At 45.4% G+C, this 9200-nt stretch overlaps 2 non-coding genes and 1 pseudogene across 2 annotated transcripts; all 3 read right to left on the bottom strand.

Annotated features, from left to right (window-relative positions):
- Nucleotides 1-1803: 1803 nt before the first annotated feature.
- Nucleotides 1804-4944, bottom strand: LOC124707933 (annotated as a pseudogene).
- Nucleotides 4945-7814: 2870 nt separating this feature from the next.
- On the bottom strand, nucleotides 7815-7888 carry TRNAV-CAC. The gene has a single exon. It is a non-coding gene; the product is annotated as a tRNA-Val (tRNA).
- A 1021-nt stretch (nucleotides 7889-8909) lies between these two features.
- On the bottom strand, nucleotides 8910-8983 carry TRNAV-CAC. The gene has a single exon. It is a non-coding gene; the product is annotated as a tRNA-Val (tRNA).
- Between the last annotated feature and the right edge of the window lie 217 nt (nucleotides 8984-9200).

The following is a 9200-nucleotide window of genomic DNA, read 5'->3' on the forward strand; positions in this document are numbered from 1 at the left end:
GTGCATTACAGTATCTTACTTTGACTAGACCTGATTTTGCATACTAAGTTAACAAAGTCAGTCAATATCTTCATGCACCAACAACTGCTCATTGGACAGCTGCAAAGAGAATATTGAGATATGTTCAAGGTACATTAAAAGTTGGTCTTACTTTTCAAAAATCTCCTTCAACTTTGTTAAGTGCTTTTTCCGATGCGAATTAGGCTGGTGATCTTGATGATAGAAGGTCTACAGTAGGGTTTGCTGTATTTTTTGGACCAAATTTAATCTCTTGGAGTGCTAGAAAACAAGCCACGGTATCAAGGTCAAGTACAGAAGCCGAGTACAAAGCTTTAGCTAATTCTACAACTGAATTGATATTGGTTGAATCTTTACTTACTGAACTTGGAGTTATTCTGCGAATACGACCATGTTTGTGGTGTGATAATCTGGGAGCTACATTTCTGTCAGTCAATCCTGTGTTTCATGCTAGAACTAAACATATAGAGATAGATTATCATTTTGTTCGAGAAAGAGTTGCAGGGAGACGTCTTGATATCAAATTCATATCTAGCAAGGATCAAGTGGCTGATAGATTTACAAAAGCATTGCCTGTAAAAGAGCTTCATGAATTCAGACGTAATCTCAACCTTTCACAAGGTTGTGATTAAGGGGGGCTGTTAAACATAGTTTGTTTGAGGTCCTTTTCTATTTTCCCTTATAGACGTATATGGAGTAGTACTCCAATACGGTATCTGTTTCCATGTACAATCCCACGATGGGGATGTTCCATCCTTATTAACACACAGCCGACGCCCCTAACGGGTTACGTCGTTCCAACCTAAAACCCTAGCAATTGACACACGCCGTCAGCCGGCTCCCTGTGATACTGGTCGCCATGATACCCCGCATTGGCATCCGTAGGCTATGCCAGCAGCGAAGACGGTAGCGTTATATCCCGCCAGGCCAACGACTCTCCCTGTGGTGATATGGAGCAGAGGCAGCGGTGAAGTTCGTCCATGCTGTCCTAGGGTTTTCCATCGCAGTGAGGGATTCCCTAAAGCCAACGAGCCCCAACCCCGCGCCTCCATGGCCAAATCGGCGCCGCGGAGGAGAACCTTCACCACCAACCTGACGCAGGGGGCGCTGCCCTGGTCTCCACGCGTCGATGATCCGGTCGACGCTAACCCAGCAGCTCCTACGGTCGCCTCCAATGCCCTCCATCCCCAGACTATCTTCGGCAGCAGCGGCGATGTGAGCCGGATATCGATAAGACTTCTTGGTGGCGCGGCCATAGCCCCCCCCCCCGGTGTCTCCCTGGGGTGCAACATGGAGGGTTTGGTTTCTCTGTTCTGCTTAATTGTTTTACTTTTTCCTTGTGTCTTTCTTCACTAGAGCCGTGAGTTTCTTAAGAGCCTCTCTCTGGCCGACCTTGCCTAGTAGATGCCATTGCCCATTGGCAATGAGCTTCCACACGTGAGAGAGTCTCGATTCTCGACCAGGCAGGAGATGAAATGGTGAATGCAAACCTAGAAGCGGATGAATTCATGGAGGATGGTGGACGATATGATCATGCTCTGAAGAGCGTTAATACAAGGGTTACTAGACAAACCGGTGAAGGTAGAGCCTTTTTTTTTTCTACATGAGAGATTTGACACCAACTACTTGAAAAACAAATTAATATGCTCACCTGAAAAAAAGCTAACACCATTATGACGTTGCATACAAATTGCTATATCATGTAGGAGTATCTATCATGAGTTAACGCATTGCTAACCGGCTATTGTGCCATCTCTCTAAATGACATAATCGACCATGCAAAGTCTATTGCGCCAGGCTGAGTATGGAGGGGTGAGCGTAGACTCCGTTGATCCAGCCATCGGCGATGAACTTGTTGGCGGCCTCGGTGTAGTGGACGCCGTCCCAGAAGAGGTGAGTGGACGGGTCGCGGCAGGCGGTTGCGCCGGGCAATCCGCACGCCGCTCCCTCTGGGTTGTAGTTGTACCGTCCGCCTCCGCCACAGCAAGCTTTCAGGAGATCCTCGGCGAACCCTGCAATCCAAGCCAAATGTTGCATGGTTTATTACAGCTGCTACACACAGGTGTCATACAGAGTTGACCTATCTTGGAAATTCATTTCTGGTACTCCGCGTACACCCAACCCAACGAGTTTTAAAGTGGGGTGCCATGGTCGTAGCTTCTCGATCAACTGCCCAAAAGAATCTTGTTTGACACGAAGTACTAGAGTGTAGATGCTGCAAGCTTTCATTTCCACCCGGACATTACGTGTGTTAACGCGCCCAGCTGATCAAGATTCCAAATCTTCGAAACTAGCAAGATCGTGATGGTGCGGTGCAGCTACTTCTCCATTTGCTTTTGATCGCATCAACAAGTTTGACTTCGCTAAATAAGCGATACAGTAATGTGAATGTGTTTCTGCAATTATGGTGAGGTATGGCCAAAAACAAGAACCTGATTTTTTTTTGCATTTATAATATAACCCTTGAGAATTCGCACACATACACTTATGTTGTTATTGATGCAATTGTTGCAATAAAAGAAAAACAAATACTCTTCATCTTCGTGCGCTGAGCGGGGCAGCTTCCACGGACACAGAGGACGACAAAATGAATCTGCCCCTAATACCCCATCTTCGTCATGGGTCCCGTGAAAAATACCATGAAAGGGGTGTTGTTTGCCGCATTTACCGTTCTGCTTCACACGTCGAAGTAAGCGGGATCAGCAGCGTAGACATCATTTTCGTAGGTCCATGGGAACGATTGTACATATTCAGACTTTAGATTCTAGGTAATTCCGGAGCACTTCAACATCCTATGGGTGGGAGATTTAGGGCGGGCCGACCATGGCAAAGGAGATTAGGGTTCCAGGAATGAGAGGTGGTGGGAAGGGGAACAACGGAATCACGAAAGAGCACAATGGAAGATGACCATAGTTTCTTCTTCTTCTCTTTTTTTGTTTAATTATCAAAATTGACACTAGGCTGCTGAGCAGCTGAGCACACTGGTATAGAAATCAAATTATCGATCCATGGAGTAAATTAATTATATTTTGTACTAAACTTTTATATTTTGCAGAACAAAATCATATTACTATGTTAACATGGAAAATCTTTTATTATCTATATTGCATAGTTCACCTTAAAAAAGTTTGTAGATATATGTTGTACTATTATTTATTATTACAAGTCTTCAAGTAAACATGTGTTTTTTTTTAAGATAATAAAAATTCTTTTTGTGATTATTTTTTAACAATTCAGATGACACTACAAAATTAGTGCCCTCTCTCCAAAATTCTTTTTTGTCAATGCAATGAAACAGGAGCTCTCCTGCTGGCATTAAAAAACTATGGATATACAGTACAAAAACCATAAACATATACTTGAAAACTACCATGAGCGTAAATAGCCAGAGAAGCTGATTCTTGTGATATAGTTTGACATCATGGTCATCGAGCCTCGCCACAGCCTAACAAATATCTTAATACCAGTCTCTAGTATATGACTAGGTAATCATATTCACCAAAACTTTTAGAGTGTAAACTAAACAATTGGGATGCTTGCTATATAGGTTTTTCCGTAATCAAATGTACCTTACAAGTTACAGTTGATGAGTTCAATAAATTTGATAGTCGTGTACACGGTCTGTACTCGGTATGAAAATAGTAATCAGAAATCACTCATGGTAGACTATACTGTACTAGCAGAGCTATCCTGATCTTGATCAATTCAGACTGAAGATTCAAATACTAATGAAAAAAAAAAAAAACTATATGCATCAATCGATCCAGAGCCAGAGCTTCTTCCTTTTTTTGGAAAAAAAAACAAGATCGAAGAAATGGACTTGTAGAGAAAACTTACCGAGCTTTCCTGGGCGCCGGATGAGCCGCGCCACGGGCTTGTGGTAGTCGGCGTACACGATCGTCGTCTCTGGGTACTTTCCACGCATGCGCCTCAAGGTCTCCTGCAGCATCCAGTTGTGGTACTGCGAGAGGCCGTTGAGCCGCCGCAGGCATCCCGTCCGGCGGTCGTACTCCGTCGCGTTCCCCGCCACGCCATACTTGGCCAGCGCCATGGGCACGCACCCCATCGGCGGCGTCCCCGTCACCACCACGTACCTCGCTCCATCCTCCACCAGCCTCTGCATGTACACACACGCATCACAGTGTTAAAGAACGAGTGTGTCCGGCGAGCAAACGGATTCAGGACCACGTACCTCAACGCCTCGGATAATGGCTTGGACGACGTCCGGAACGAATGCCTTGGCCTCCTGGATGCTCTTCCCGCCGGAGAGGATGTAGCAGTAGTCGGTCAGGCCGAACTCGCCGACGACGAACAAGGACCTCGCGAGGTGCTCCCTGCATTCCGCGGTGGAATTGCAGACGGGCGTCTGCCCCCTCAGGAGCATCCGGAACCACGCGATCTGCGCGCGCAGGGAGCTCCGGGACGGCGGCACGCTCCGTGAGTTGTTCCGGAGAAAGAACCCGGCGTCCAGCGCCGTGCCGCCGACGATGGCGAAGTTGGCTCCCTGGCTGAAGTTCTGAGGAGCCTCCTTGGACAGGAACGGCGGCAGGAGAGGGAGCTCTAGCGCCTCCGCTGCGCATGCGCAAAGAAGTTAACAAGAACGCGCATCAGTAAGCATTCAGCGGCATTGCACTTTGGCATGTAGCATTCGTTTTGCCATGTAGACTAGTAGCATGTAAAGTACCTATGAAGTCGATGATGAGGCGGCCGTCGGAAGGCCGGCCGGTGGAGCGACGGAAGAATGTTTCGCCGTAGGGGGAGTTGTTGAAAGGGACGGAGGGGAAGCCGGCGGACTGGAGGACGAAGTTGCCCGATGGAATGGAACCGCGGCGCCTGCACGCCCGTCTCAGGGCCGGCTGAGGCGCCCGTGTTATGCAGGAGGCACGAGACGAGGACGACGGCGAGCGACAGCGGCGGCGGCTTCATGGGCGGATCAGGTGGAGACGAGGTACTGTGCGGAGCTAAAGGTTCCTCGCGGACGCGGCGTGGCGTAAGGTATAGGAGGAGTAACTCGATCGAAAGTGTACACGGTTAGGCTGCCATTGTGGGCACTACCAAGTTGGAACTGTTGGGGTTGACTTTGAATAGCTGGATACAAACTTTGCTAATGTACTCAAGGTTTTTTTTTCTCGGTTGCAAAGAAAATACCCTGTTCTTATCGGTTCTTAGAAATACCGGTCATAATATACCGTTGAAGATATGTCAAATGAATTTATAAATTTATTCAAATTTAATATAAATAAATTAGTTTGAGCAAAATTTATAAATACCGGTATATTTCACATGTATAAAGTTTTCTAACTATCGGCCAAAAAAAAGACCTGAATGTCTACACCCTCGTGAACTCTAATTTATAAGTACTTTAGCACATCATAATTGTTTCTTCTTTCCTTTCCTCGCTCATGTGCGGTGCAATCCTCACCGGGTAAGTCATAGGGTACTACGGACTATGCACGGTAGATTTTGGGAAGAAATCGTTCCCTCTCACACCTCTAGATTTCAGGCGAAATTCTCCTCTTGCAACAGTAACCGACGCAACAAAAAATATCCATAATTCAATATCGCCGCAATGTTTTTCACGTGAGGTGGATCAGTAGCACGCAAAAAGCATCGTAACATTTAAAAAACGACAATGCAACAAAAAAAGGGTATACAATTGAAGTAAATCTCCACCAGATGCAACAAAGTCACCAACAAAAAGTCAAAACACGCATGCATCATGTGCTTCCAATGTTTACAACACCATACAAAAACATGTGCAGCATACGCTAAGATTCACCGCAACAACTCTTGTGTGTGTTCACAGAAAAATGTGTGGAGGTTGCAACATGTCAAAAGTATGTAGGCATCATCAAAAATCGACAAATTACTAACCTTGATTTGGACCACCGACTGTGTGCATGGGCTCACTGACAACAAACTCGGCTCTCCAGAGCACCGCCGGTGCTAGATCCGGCAAGCCCGCACATATTCCCACAGCCCCATGTGCCCTTCGAGGATATCGACAACATGGAGGGTGTGCTCCACTGATAATTCCCAAGAGCGGGGAATCACTATAGCACAATTTAATAAGTATTTGAGTGTTGAAATCACGAGGAGCTAAAGCAAACTGCATAAATATATTCTCTAAAGCCCTATAACCCACTTATATGGCCCTTCGTGAAATGCAATAAAGTAAAATATGAAAGATTTTCGTTTGTTGATACTATTATCTAGAAAGTTATAAACTAAAACAACTAAGTGCTACAACTAGAGATGCAAGGGAGATTATGCAAGGTTAAATAGGTGAAGGTAACTCAAAAGAGCAAAATGTTCGAGGCATATTTTTTTCATTTGTTTTGGATGTCACAATTAGTGAAGCACATGCTTTTTTACCGGCATGCATAAGTACCAAATACTGTGAAGCATAACTTGATGATTAAAGCCCCTGGGGAGTCAACGAAGTCAACTGCTACATACACCATGGTGGAACCTAGATTAGGAGTAGAATTGAACTAATTCCCTAATCATAGAACCTAAGTAGCTAGATTTCAGTCTTAGTTTCTGTAGCAAGCCAAGTGCCTCTATAGCTAGAGCTGGTAATAAGTTCAGCCTACGAGTTATTTTTTTGGAATTTATTTACAGTTTTATCTCATTGTAATTAGGAGACTATGTTAATCTTTTGTAAGAGTTTGTGTTGTAATTCTATAGACATATCTTGGACCCGCAAATGGTGTACCACTCTAAGGGTTGTAATACTAGTGAAACGGTGTTTCATTGGTGTTATGTCAACGACTTGCGTACTACAACATGCAGTGATATGCTGGGTCACCTCATTTGAGGAGGTCTGCGGCGGCGAGCCATCAACGTGGTCAGTAAGACAACACTTGGCGATGGCCGGCGAGAAGCCAGTGGTGCAGAGGCCATAGTTCTCCTTCTCATAATCGATCACAGCGAGAACGTGATCACGAATACGGAGACCTTGCACCTAGGGGGTTGGCGGAGGTTGGGTTGCTACCAGGACGCCGAACTCCTCGTTGGAGTCGGAACCGGTCGAGGAGGAGGAGCTCATTGTTTGAAGGTGGGTGGAGAGCAGCGGAAATTATGGGTCGGTTTAGAAGACTGACACCATGTCACAACTAGAGCGAGAAAGGAGAGAGGTATTCGGACAACACTTTCTCTATATTGATCTCATCGAGCGGTTACAGATATATAGGTATTCATGGAGCTAACTAACTCACACTAATCTAGCCTAAAGACTAGGACCTAACACATGACTAATGTATATGGATATGTGCCAGTCGTGCGGTAGGCGGTACTCCATCGGCACCGGGATGTGGTGCCGGTAGAGCACTCCCGCCTCGTTGAGGGTGAACTGGCGCGCTCGCCACCGGTGCCTCTTCCGCCGGCCTCATAGTTGTGCGCCTTGTCTTTGGCGGTGGATTTGACTGGCGGCGGTGGCTAGGGTTGCGAGCATTCGGGCGGAGACGGCGGTGTTGACGGGAGGTTTTAAAGTAGTCGGAGGGAGGAGCATTGATACTACGCGGGGAGTTAGGCTGCCGCTGCGTGTGTGTCCGTATGACGTCTGGCCTCCTCGGGTTCCGACGACGGCCCGCCATTGACGCGTCTTTAAAAACGGGACCGACGCTGTCTCTCTCGGGCGAGCGGGGCCCGTAGACAAAATCCGACGTGGCGTGAGGCGCCGGTATGCCCGATTCGAGCCTTCCGCGTAGGGGCCGAAATGGGGTTGGGCGGTTTTATTGGGCTCGAAACCGCTCCAGTGCTTTATTGGACGCGAAACCAATTAAACAGAATTATGTCTAAGCCCAGGTTCGAACTGGGGACCTTTAGTGTGTGAGACTAACGTGATAACGAACTACACCACCCAGACAAGATGGAACAAATTTGAAGACTATGACAGTCCACATGATTGCCACAATCTTCAAAGTCTCAATTGGTTTTGGCGCCCCCAACCAGGGTTCACCTGTATGACCGGCTAATGAATTCCACCACTGCCTGGGTTGCAAATCATGGCGGAAATTGATCTCAATCAGGGCATTAGATGGAACAATTTTGAAGACTATGGCGGTCCACATGACCTGCAGTGGTATGACAGTGAAGAAGGTTAGTTTCTGCCGAATCAATTTGTTACAAAGCTTCTTTTTTTATGTGGCAATCTTTAATTACTCAATATTGTAGGTTGTGTGCAACAACAGATGAAGATTCTAAAGATGGAGAAGGTTGAATCATATCAGATCAGCCGCCGTCGCCGCTAAAATATTAATTTAAAGCCAGACTCCCTGTCTAAAAGAGAACTTTACTTTTATACAACAAATTTAGAACACCCGTGTACCAAACAAATTTACAACAAAAAAATTAAAAGGCCAGACTCCGTGTCTAAAAGAGGACTTCACTTTTGTACAAAAAAGTTTGAGTGAATTCCACTTTTTACCCTGCAGTTTTGCATTTGCGACACTAATTACCCCATCGAATGAAAACTTGTGTAGATTACCCATTTTAAAAGCTGTGCACCCTTAATTTTTAGTGTGTATCCATTGGGCAAGGTATTAGGTGATGATGAAGGTCTAAAAATATCAAGGCGTTAGTGATGAAGGAACATATGGATTAAACAAGTTTGGGCATAAATCATCCATGAGACCCTTCTACATTTGCATATTTTATCGCTCCACATCGAAATATCATACCTATTATATCTAACAATAAAAGTAAAATGATAAATCGAGTCTAAGCTGTGTTTAAAATCTCCTAAACGAGATAGTTTGGTACAAATTCTACTAAATGGAGTAATATGTGTCACAAATGCATAACAACGGGGTAAAAAGTAGAATTCACTCAAAAAGTTTAGAAAGCATGCACCAAACAAATTTACAACAAAAACATAAAAAGAACTATGTCTAAGCCCAGGTTCGAACTGGGGACCTTTAGTGTGTGAGACTAACGTGATAACCAACTACACCACCCAGACAAGTTGATTGTAAAAGAGGAACTTACGTTTATAATACTACGACTGGAAAACCTGTTACAATCGCTCCCATTGTACTATCAGCTGTCTAACTTTGTGTGTTTCTCATTCTGCGGAAACGACGCGAAAGATGCATAGAGCGTGTAGTTTACTCCAAAGAACACACGCTGAATTAGCTGATTTGGCATGAGGCATCTATCCAAGAGCACGCAGCTTTTAT

Source organism: Lolium rigidum, chromosome 4 (genome assembly GCF_022539505.1).
Source record: "Lolium rigidum isolate FL_2022 chromosome 4, APGP_CSIRO_Lrig_0.1, whole genome shotgun sequence".
Taxonomy (NCBI): Eukaryota; Viridiplantae; Streptophyta; class Magnoliopsida; order Poales; family Poaceae; genus Lolium; species Lolium rigidum.